Consider the following 11,069-nt stretch of genomic DNA (forward strand, 5'->3'; position numbering starts at 1 on the left):
AAAAAACTCACACCCAAGAATGAACTGCTACTGTGAATATTTTCATGGGAATGATTTACTCAACATTATAAGAATATAAATGAAATAATTATTTATGAAATATGAGTAAAATCACCTGACTCGTTTTTGAGAAAATCATCTGAAAAATAACTCACCTTCAAAAGTAAACTAGCCCTTGTAGGTATTTTTGTAAGAAGTAGTTTATCCAGCATTACCTATTTATTAAATATAAAGAAAATCTCCTAAGTTGTATTAGAGAAAATCGTCCGTAAACAACTCACTCCACGAATAAACTATTTCTAAGATTTTTCAGGATAAATGAGTTGTGCCATACGGTTAGATTATTAGTGGAATATTTATTTATGACATATGAACGAATGAAATATTTATTTATGAAATAGGAATAAAATATATTTTTTTCATAAGAGTAACCATGAAAATTCGAATTTTCTTAACAATTCGAATCAACTCTTCAGAATTTTTATGGAAAACGAATGTTTCAAATTTGATGCTCATTCGTTCAAAATCATGACCTCTAGGTTTGTGAACAAGCTTACGTGGAACGAAAGTAAAAACAGATACATACTCAAAAATTACCTTTTCTGTATGCAGGATAGATTAAACGTGTAAATCCGTTGAAATCTCCAATTGGATGTTTTTCACGATCATCGTATTTTATTCTGTCCTATTGTTGCTCGAAAGTAAAAAGTGATTTTTGGTCGGTTTATGCTTCTTTTCGTTTCCATGGAGGTACACTTGCTTAAAGACCATATTTTTTAATATATTATAGCCTCTAAAGGTTTCTATAAGATTGCTCACTTAAAAGGGGACAAATTGCCTTCTAATCGTAAAAATAATGGTCCTTTATTGACAAGGGAAAATAGGAAATGTGAGTTTCTCGAAAACGGGTCTAACGAGGTTTCTTTATATTTTATACTTCTTAAACCAAAATTCATTATTAATCCTATATTGTGGTATGTCATTTGTATCTTGTGAAAAATTCAACAGTGGTATTCATGGAGGTACAGTAAGTTCTCTGCCGATCTTCTCAGTAGCGACTCAAACGAGTTTCTTCGTAGTTCCAAAGTACCTCAAAATGTTTCATTAGCAGTCCTATACTATGGTACAAATAATTTCAAAATTAAATAAATAGTTTCCTCTTAGGAAATGTCCTCTTGTGAAATCTTTTGGAAGATTTTTTAGAACAAAATAATGCAATTTTATTTGCACTTTGTAAACAGATAATTCCTTAATAGATCAACAATACGCAGTTTTTTAAAATTACTCACAAGCGGTAGTTTACTTTTAAAGGTAGATAGTTTTTCCGGCAATTTTCGCAAGCACGATTAAGGAGATTTTCTTAGTATTCATTAACATTTAATTAAAAACCGTAAAATATGACGTAAGACATTTTTATGATAAAATCAACAAGATCTTGAAGATGCGATTTTTTTTTTTACAATTTTCTCGTAAACAACTCAGACATTTTATTCATATCTTACAAATAAAAATTTTGCTAGAAATTATATTTGACGTATTTTTTCTGAAATATTCACAAATATTTATTCAAATTGTTTCTGCAGTAGTAAATATTCTTCTCAGGAAGGGTTTATTAATATTTCATGATTAATAGTCTCCTGTAATTTATTCAAAAACTGAGAAGAAGAAAGTTTAACGCGGTAGTCCTGGGTTTTCTTTAATATTTTTAAATATAAAGTTATGGGGTGAGTTAATACATATTTTACTTAAAAGGAAACCAATGATGATCTTTCAAGGAACAAAAGAAATAAATTTAGTTTTTATTTTTAAAAGTATGTACCGTAAAACACTATCTTCTCCTTGTTTGTAAATCTTCAACAATATGACATCAACATTTAAATTTCAGAGCCATGTAATATGTTTGGTAAACAATATAAAATCAGTATGTTCTTACATTATTTATCATAATATGACTTGGCCACCTGTCAATTAATACGTCATATGACGCTTTGTTAGACAAATATGAAATTCATATGTTGCTATTCTCCTTTCTTTCCTCATATGTTGAATAAATTCCCTTATAAAACATAAATGACTTTTCATATACTTTATTATATAAAATTTATCCAGATGTTTTTCTCTTACTTTTCAACAGGATAACATATAACTTGTTTACGTACTAAAGTATAGCAAAACACTTTTATCTGACTGTAACAATAAAATTGTTTGATCATATTAAAAGACAGTTATAGTGAACTACTTCTAATGTTTTCTATAGAATTTTTCTTCCAGCATATACCTCCACTATATTTTCAATTGTACTCAATAATTCTTGTTAATTATTAGCAATTTGATAAATATATATTTTGATTATTTTTGACACAGTTCTTATTTTTGTATTTCAGATACTTTGTTCGTTTACTACTCAATTTGGTAAGTAAATCGAAAGGTACTGTTTTAATATTTTGTCTACAATTTAGCATTTTATAATAGAGTATCGGTGTTAATAAGTGCTTAGGTGCACCTAAATATATTACTTTATATTTTCTTATATTTATTGAGTGTCAATGTACTGTTAACGTATTTCATTAATAAGTATATACCGAAATGCAGAAGTGAATATGGTATATTATGTGTTGAATTTTAAAGTTTTGTTAAACAAATCAATAGTATATTTTCTCTAACGTGGACACTACATAAGACAACAAATAGCAATAATATATACAACATTATGTCAAATTTTTCCTCAATTACCTTAGTTATGGTTTCACTATGAAAGAGAATATAATAAACATAAATACAATACAGTATCATAAATAGCTTCTTTAATACTACTATTCTACAACATATGCATATTATTAATTTGTATATTCTTAACTGGAGTACTGGACATAAATTGGTAGAAATAACAGGCAAATAAGTGGCATTTTAACAGAGATAGTGAGGGAATTTCATTATTAGGGAACAGAGTAAGTAGCAGGCTTCCTACGATTTTTGACATAAATAAATTATTTTATCCAAGAGGAAGGAGTAGTCAGAAATATTTATTGGGAATGTTTGAAATTTTTCTTTTCTTGTTACACACACGGTACGTACCAAAAATTACTTCTTTATATTATGGTTGAGGTTAACTCAGCACTTGTTTCCATTCTTCCGAACCCATGACAATTTACTACTGTGATAAACTTTTGCACAATCTTCGATCTACTTCGAAATAAATAAGAAACGTAAATATACAGTATGTTACATCATTTACTTTTATCTTCAATATTGAAGGCAAAGGTATTTAAGAAACTTTCTCTTATATTTTTTTTAAATTTAGAATTTTAGACTTTAGGATGCAGGATAATCATTGAGCATATGTACTGTAACTAGAATATTTTTAAGTAAAATGTTTTTGGTAATTAAAGGAAATACCCACGGATTGACAAATATATTTGAAGAATTCAAAGAATATATTCACTCTTTATAAAGAAACAACATATGAATTTAGTTTGATGCCTATCCAAGTTTAAATTTTAAACAAGGGTAGTGGTAGAAATTGCAGATTTGTTCATTACGTTATTATAGTAACGAAAGAATTTTTAACGATCAGGTAACGACAATTATTATCCATCTCTAAAGAAAACAGGTAGCATTTTAGTTAATGATTATTTCATTATTTATAGTTAACAGTGATGTTTAATTAATTACAAGCCATCTTAGTTAGCAAACCCTGTTACGTAATAACTTGTAAATAGTTTTCTTCATCTTTCATGGAACACGATGTGTAGAAATTATTCTTATTATTAAAGTTGTGGTCGAATAGAGATTATGGTCTTCATGAGACAAGACTAGAATTCAAGTATATTTTCTTCTCTTTTCGTCTCGCCTCTATTTTCGAAAAGCTTTTCTCATCTTGTCCCAATTTTGTCACGTATTGTTTCTTGTCCTGATATTTTACTTAATTTATGTAGTGACTAGCAGAATCCTTCATTATCATTCGAAGTCCACGATGGATGTCATATTGCAACATTTAAACTATATTCATTTTGGAAGTATACTGTATCTTTAAGCATTGATCTTGCGTATCTTTAAACGTTAATAAATGATCTTCATGTTGTTCGTGCAATCTCTTTATCAACTTTTACTTTTTATATACGGATCATGTAACACTTAAACAGTGTTTAACCTTATGACGCCAACCTGGGGTTCGTGCGTACCTCAGGCTTTCTCATATTCATATATTTTCTCTGTTTGTTTCATGTTCCTGTCTGCGACTTAGGACATCTCTTTTTATGATGTTTTCAATTCACTAATAACAATTTACTTGTTGTACGCTTTTGTATTTAGAAGTTATAAGAATATTTAAGAACCAAAACGTATTTAGTACACATTTGGTCCTTACGGACCACATGGTTTTCGATGCTTCTATATGCGGAGACAGACAAATAAAGCTTGCTAATTGGTAGTTCCTAACAATGACAACCTAAATAAAAGTAAATATTTATTCCTCTGACAAGTGAGTTGTGTTGTTTTAAAAATTGCCAGAAGATAGCAGCACGATCTTTGTGTTGTTATTTTATTACAATTTGGATACCTTACTGGATGTTACTATTCGCATATTTTTGAAACAAATACATTCTCTTTGACAAAAGGTGTACTTCCTGTATAATATTTGTGATGAAACTTTTCAATTTTATTTGTATTTCAAATTTGCTGGAATATATTACTACTCAAATATACAGAAAACGATGCATTTCAGGTCAAAATTACATTGAGAAAGTTATGTTATTTAGTTGCAGTGTCTCGTCTAGGACTGCCTAAAAAAAAGCGTTCTGCGTATGCTAGAAGTAAGTGATAGCGAGACAACTGAGATTGCATCGGACGGCACCCATTACGAGTATGGACATGAATTGTCTGCGGAACTTAAAGAGACGAAACTACGGGTAGCTCCAATGAACTTGTCGTGGACCTGTTTTCTGATTATGACAATCCGCAGCGTTCTAGCCGAATTTTAGACATGTCAACAGAGCACGGAACAAAGACTACAGAATTTACAGCTCCACGTGGAAGAAAATCAAGTGCACAGGACCCGTCAGAACACCAGACGTTGGCAGAAAATGTCGTCAATGAATCAAATGGCTTCAAACCAGCAGAATTAAGTATTCAGAATGAACGACGTGCCTTCCAAGTTTTCAAAATCCAGAAATAGCAAATCTAATTGTGCAGGAAACAGAAGCTCGAATCTATGTTCAGAAAGTAAAGGAGTAAAACTCAGAAAACGACGAAACTGAAATGTATGCGTTCATAGAATTCATTATTTTGGCCCTTGTGTAAATATCGGCTGGAGAAGGTTTGAATGAATTGTGGGCAAGTGAAAATGGACGTCCAATATTCCAAACAACGATGTTGTTGTTGTTGAATCGTTTCAACTGTGTCTTTAGCTTATGTTGATTTCATAACATTCAAACTAGTCAAAGATAAACTGGAAACAGACAAGATATAGCATTCCGTGAAATCTGGGAAACATTCGTTCTGAATTTCGATGACTTCTACAGATCTGGAAATTTCTAGACTATGGATCAGTAACTGCTACCTGCATGTGTAAGATTTCTTTAGTATGTTTACATTCCAAGTATGCACGGAAAATACGGTATAAAAATTTACTGAGTGTGCAATTATGAAACATCATATTCATTCAGAGACAAAATATAAATGTTTTTCAGCAGATTGGGCATGGAATAGGCAATGTAAAAGACCTGGTGAAGTGACTTGTAAAGCCATGGTTAAATAAGGGAGGAAACATAACTAGGAGATTTATTTCAGAAGCACGGGGCTCGCCGAGAGTTGCTTCTTGAGCTAACAACAGTTGTTGGTACAGTGATAAAGTGCAAGAGAGATGTCCGTAGAGAAATGGTTGAAAGTCGTGAGCGATCAGAAAATATGTAGAAATAAAGAAAATGTAGTATATAGAAAATTTCTGCTGAATGTATCGTAGTATACAAATGTTCCACAATATGTGGAAACAAAATATCAAAATATCTCTAAGCAGTAAAATAGAAAACGGTTTGCGTGGTTGTGGTCCGCACGGACCCCAGGTTGGCATTAACGTAATCTTTGAAAGGTTGGCGTCACAAGGTTAAGATGTAAGATTTGGGTGAACTAGGGCTGCCCACGAACCTCCTGAATTTTTTCCTCTAGTTTCCAAAATAAAACGAGACTTTTCATATTTCTCGTTCCTTCTTGAATTTTAAAAGGTAAGAAATTCCCATTAAAAGCGATGCACTTAGTAAAATATTGTATGTTTACACAATGGTAAAGATAGTGGCGTCAATTGATACTTCAAGGGGGCTATTGTTCATACCCTCCAAGTTTGAGATTTATATACATTTTAATTAATAGGACAAGAATATACTAACGAAAAACATAATAATTTACTTATTTCGGGGAGGGGGAGGATTTTGTCTCTCCCAAGCGCAAAAGGTGAAAGTTTAATTCTTTTAGGTGTAATAAGAGTATATTAAAATACTTGATTTCTTAACTTTCGCTGCTGATTTTTACATCATTCCAATGGATAGATATTCTGATTTAAGAATGAAAGAGGACATCCAGCGTATGTTTGACTTACTCTGTACAACTATATTTTCTGGATTCAATTTATAATTACTTTTGCACATAATTGGTCATTAATGTAGCTCATAACACGTTCATTTCCTTTCTTGAGTTCACGCAATTTTCAGCATTTGTTTGTTTAGATCTTCAAGATTTCACAAGTCCTAACAGGATGTAGCAAGGAGTAAAGTTACATGTCCTAGCTAGCCAGTTTTGGTCATTATTTCAAAATCGAACTTCGTCCAAGAATTTCTCAAGTAGCAAGATCATCGTCTTGTGTGAAGTAGCATCTTTCTGTTGAAAATACTTGCGTTCCAAGTCAATTAAGTTCAAATCGAGCTACAGCCACGATCGTGGTAACTTTATCCACTAACTTCATGTCCATCCTAGTTTTGAAAAGAAGTACTATCCCATCACTATACAAGCCCAAAATCTTAGCCACATGTTTACTTGTAAGAAGTGTTACCAACCTAGCTACAAGGAAGGGTGCGTAACACAAACTTGCCATTTTTAAATCTTAACACTTACGATCGCAGTGATCTAAAATATTTGTTTTTTCAAAAGGTCAATCAATTAAACATATTGTATACGTTTTGTTAGGGCATCTTTACTTCTTGTCTCGGCTCGTTTTTGAGACAAGAACCGAGACAAAACGAGAAACTTCTCGTCTCTTTAGCAACATTAATTAAGAATAATAAGATTTGTTTATTTTAAACTTTTGAAAGAAACTTCACATTGACAGTTGTAAAAATAAACATTTTTTCAAGAAATCAGAAGTATGTTTTCTTCTTTCATGCTAAAGACTCATCCGTAATACTTCATAGTGAAACCGATTAAGGATAACAAACCAAATTATCAGAATTTAACAAATGCATTTTTTTTGTTTGCCTCTATTGGAATTCAGACCTAAAAATAATTTTTGGGGAAGTGCCAAATTCACAGTTTCCATTTGTTAATTATTTGATTATCTTTCTTAAAAAGTACGGTAGACCTAAAATGTCTGAAATATTTTACTTTTTCTCTTAAGAACTAACTTTATATCAGTATTGTGTAAATTTCTCTTACTACAAGAAATAGTGATATGCTGTTTACAACAGCATTTGTAGACAAAGAATATATAGCTTAAATAACGGCAAACATGAAACAGTTCACTAGAAGGGCAGCTGGTATGGTCGTAGCGTTCACCTCTGTTGTTAGAAGTACTTAATTCGATTCCAGGCCATGTCAATTTATGGTGAAAAAGATCGTGTCCGTAAAATTTCTTGGGGATCTCTAACTTCTTGCCATCTTCTAATTCCTCCTATTCTGATATAATTATCCATTGTTTCCCTGCTTTATCCTAGGACCATAAGTACGTAATATAAATCTAACTATGTATTTCATTTCATGTTATCAATGAATTAAAATCATTACGTCAACATTTTGTATAGTGTATTTATTTTTAACAAAATTTACAAATATCTTTGCAGCACCATCTAAATGTTTATCCACTGAAATGAAGAATGAAAACCGTTTTAACAGAAAAACCTTATCAGCATCTTCTTATGGAGTGTATAATCATTCAAGACGGCGATAACTTCTAATTCAATACATCTATGTTTAAAATCTGATATGAAATTGTTGATTTTACTTCAAATTGTAAATAACAACTCAGCGAGAAATGCCAAAAGAAAATTAAGGAGTAAAATAATTAGTAAATATTTATATAATACGATTGTTGAAGCTAAAACATAATTTTAGATAGCAACAAATATAGATTCATAGAAATGTAAGTACTGTGTAACCTTCAGAATGAATTTATATAACAGGGGGAACAGTGGCTCAGTGGTGGAGTGCTTACTCTAGTGTGTGGGGTCCGTAGTTTGATCCCCGACCAAGTAAGTTTGTGGTGGACAACATTGTGTCCGTAGATTTTCTCGGGGTACTCCCATTTCCTCCCACTTCTCATTCTACCAATTCAACCATCGTTATTCACTTGTTTTAATCATCGTCTTCCTCACCCTAACCGCATAGTCATGGGACGATAAATTCAAAGATTTAATTTTTCATGTAATTTTGTAATATGAAATGAGGAAGGGCTGTCAAATAAAATATGCTACTAATCTAAGTCTTTAATAGATGAGTATTAATAAAAATTTAACTTGCTGAGATGATTTGTGCTTCTTTGCATCCCTTCGAAATCATCCGGCAAATAACTCAAAAACAAAGCAAATATATTATTTTTTGTTAAACATATTGGCATAGTCAGCATGATCCAAATGTCTTTGATTATGTTTCAATTTTTAAGTGTTTACTTCAATCGTACTGTCGAACAACGATAAGGGAGAAGAAAGTAAGGTGATCATGAAAAAATTAGAAATCTCAATGAATTCACATTTCATGGTTCCTTCACGCTGGAAAAAAATATTTTGGATGTCTGCCTCTCTGTTCGTCCGTCTTTCTGCTCTTACCCATTTAAATTTATTCACTGACTTAGAGGCCATATTGTTCAACGTATCTGTACAAAATTTTAAGCTCAAGATTTTCATAGAATTCTTTAGGAGACTTTGTCAGATTTTCTTCATGCTAAGGGGAGTTTACTAGAGGGTGAAAATTTAAAAAAATCATATTTTCTCGAAAACGGCAGTAACGAGTTTGTTCGTATCTCATACTTCAATATTTCATTTGCTACCTTATAATGTGGTATAAGTCATTCCTTTGGAAAAGATCCAGAACAGGTACTTTACACTTAGAGATGATTTTTTTCTCGAATGATTTTCTCAAAAATGCCTCCGGTTATTTGGTTCACATTTCATAAATAAATATTTCATTAATAACCTAACAACATAACATTATTCATTTGTGTTGAAAAATCTTGTAAATGGTAGTTTACTCTTGAAGGTTAGCTATTCTCGGATTTTCTCAAAAACGACTGAGACGATTTTATTCATAATTGATAATTCATAAACAAATAATTCGTTAATAACCTGACACTATACCATAGCTCATTCGTTTTAAAGAGTTCCACAAGAGGGAATTTTTTACTTTTCAGACGTTTTTCTCAAAAATTACTCAGCTGATTTTCTTCAGGTTCTGTAAAAAATATTCTATTAATACTCTGACAATATACAATAACTCATTTGTCCTGAAAAATCCACAAGGGTTCTTTGGGGTGAGTTTTTTCTAAACCATTTCTCTAAAAGACTGTGGCAACTCTTTTAATAAAAAACATTTAATTAATAATGTAACAACATGGTATAACTCATTTATTTTTAAAAAGGCACAAGCATTAGTTTAGTTTTGGTAGTTTTCTTCGGGCGAGGTTTTCCGGAAACGTATTTTATTTTTACTCATATTTCACTAATAATGCATCAGTAATAACAGCAGCTTAATATGATTTAGTTTAAGATATTGGAATGAGACAGCTTAGTGTGGTTGCCTGTATCTTCTATTAGACATGCAGTTAAGATGATATTCACTCTATCACAAACGACAGCCAACAATATTTTCGTTCATTTCCTTTTTCGCCTTACCTTGTCAACGATCAAGTTCTTCTCATACAGGGTTATTCAAAAAGAAAGAACAGATTTCAAACATCTATTTCTTCCAAACTACAAAAGATAGAAACATGATTCGAACATTACTTGATTAAGAAAAGTTTACAATTTAATGTTAGTAATTATGGTGTGCATTCAATATGAGCACACGACAAATGTCAAAACGGTGGCTCATTTCTTGCCACACACGAATCAGTTGGTCTCTAGTTATCGAATTCACAGCTTCCACAATTCGGATTTTCACTTGCCCAAATTCTAACGTTATGGCAATTAACTTTACCTCAAAGATGAAAAGTGGATTCATCGAAAAAAAATTAATCGTTGAGCAAAATTGTCTTCTTCCACATCATCTAACATGCTAATGCAAAATCCGTACCTTTTGTTGTGGTCGTCATTATGCAATGCTTGCAATAACTGCAGTTTGTATGGCTTCATGTGCAAACGATGTTTTAGAACTCGCCATACCGTTGGTAATATTAAGTTCTTTGCTTGCTCGTGATGTGGATTCCTTTGGGCTCCTTTCGTAAAGTGTACGAATACGCTCGACATTCTCGTTCGATGTGCTTGGACGTCCCGTGCTTTTCCCTTTGCAGATGCAACCAACTTCTACGAATTTTTGATGCCACTCGTAAATATGCTTATGATACGGCGGTTGTTTGTTAAATTGACGGCGAAATGTTCGCTGAACTGCAACAATGCACTCAAGTTTTGCCAGTTGTAGCACACAAAAAGATTTCTCCTGTGGTGACGCCGCCATTTCACTACAGACAAACAACAACAAGCAACAGCACCAATGCGGCCGTGATTGGAATTTCTATCCGGGCTGTTTAAATTATAAACTTTTCTTAATCAAGTAACGTTCGAATCATGTTTCTATCTTTTGTAGTTTCGAAGAAATAAATGTTTGAAATCTGTTCTTTCTTTTTGAATAACCCTGTATATAAACCTTATTTTCCACCT

General features: G+C 31.9%; 1 long non-coding RNA gene across 1 annotated transcript; it reads left to right on the plus strand.

Moving 5' to 3' along the window:
- Window positions 1–795: 795 nt before the first annotated feature.
- Window positions 796–8,110, plus strand: LOC145677668 (uncharacterized). The gene is made up of 3 exons (XR_014129929.1): window positions 796–889; window positions 2,385–2,412; window positions 8,043–8,110. It is a non-coding gene; the product is annotated as an uncharacterized LOC145677668 (long non-coding RNA).
- Window positions 8,111–11,069: the final 2,959 nt, after the last annotated feature.

Source organism: Thermobia domestica, unplaced genomic scaffold (genome assembly GCF_964235325.1).
Source record: "Thermobia domestica unplaced genomic scaffold, izTheDome1.hap1.1 HAP1_SCAFFOLD_1189, whole genome shotgun sequence".
Taxonomy (NCBI): Eukaryota; Metazoa; Arthropoda; class Insecta; order Zygentoma; family Lepismatidae; genus Thermobia; species Thermobia domestica.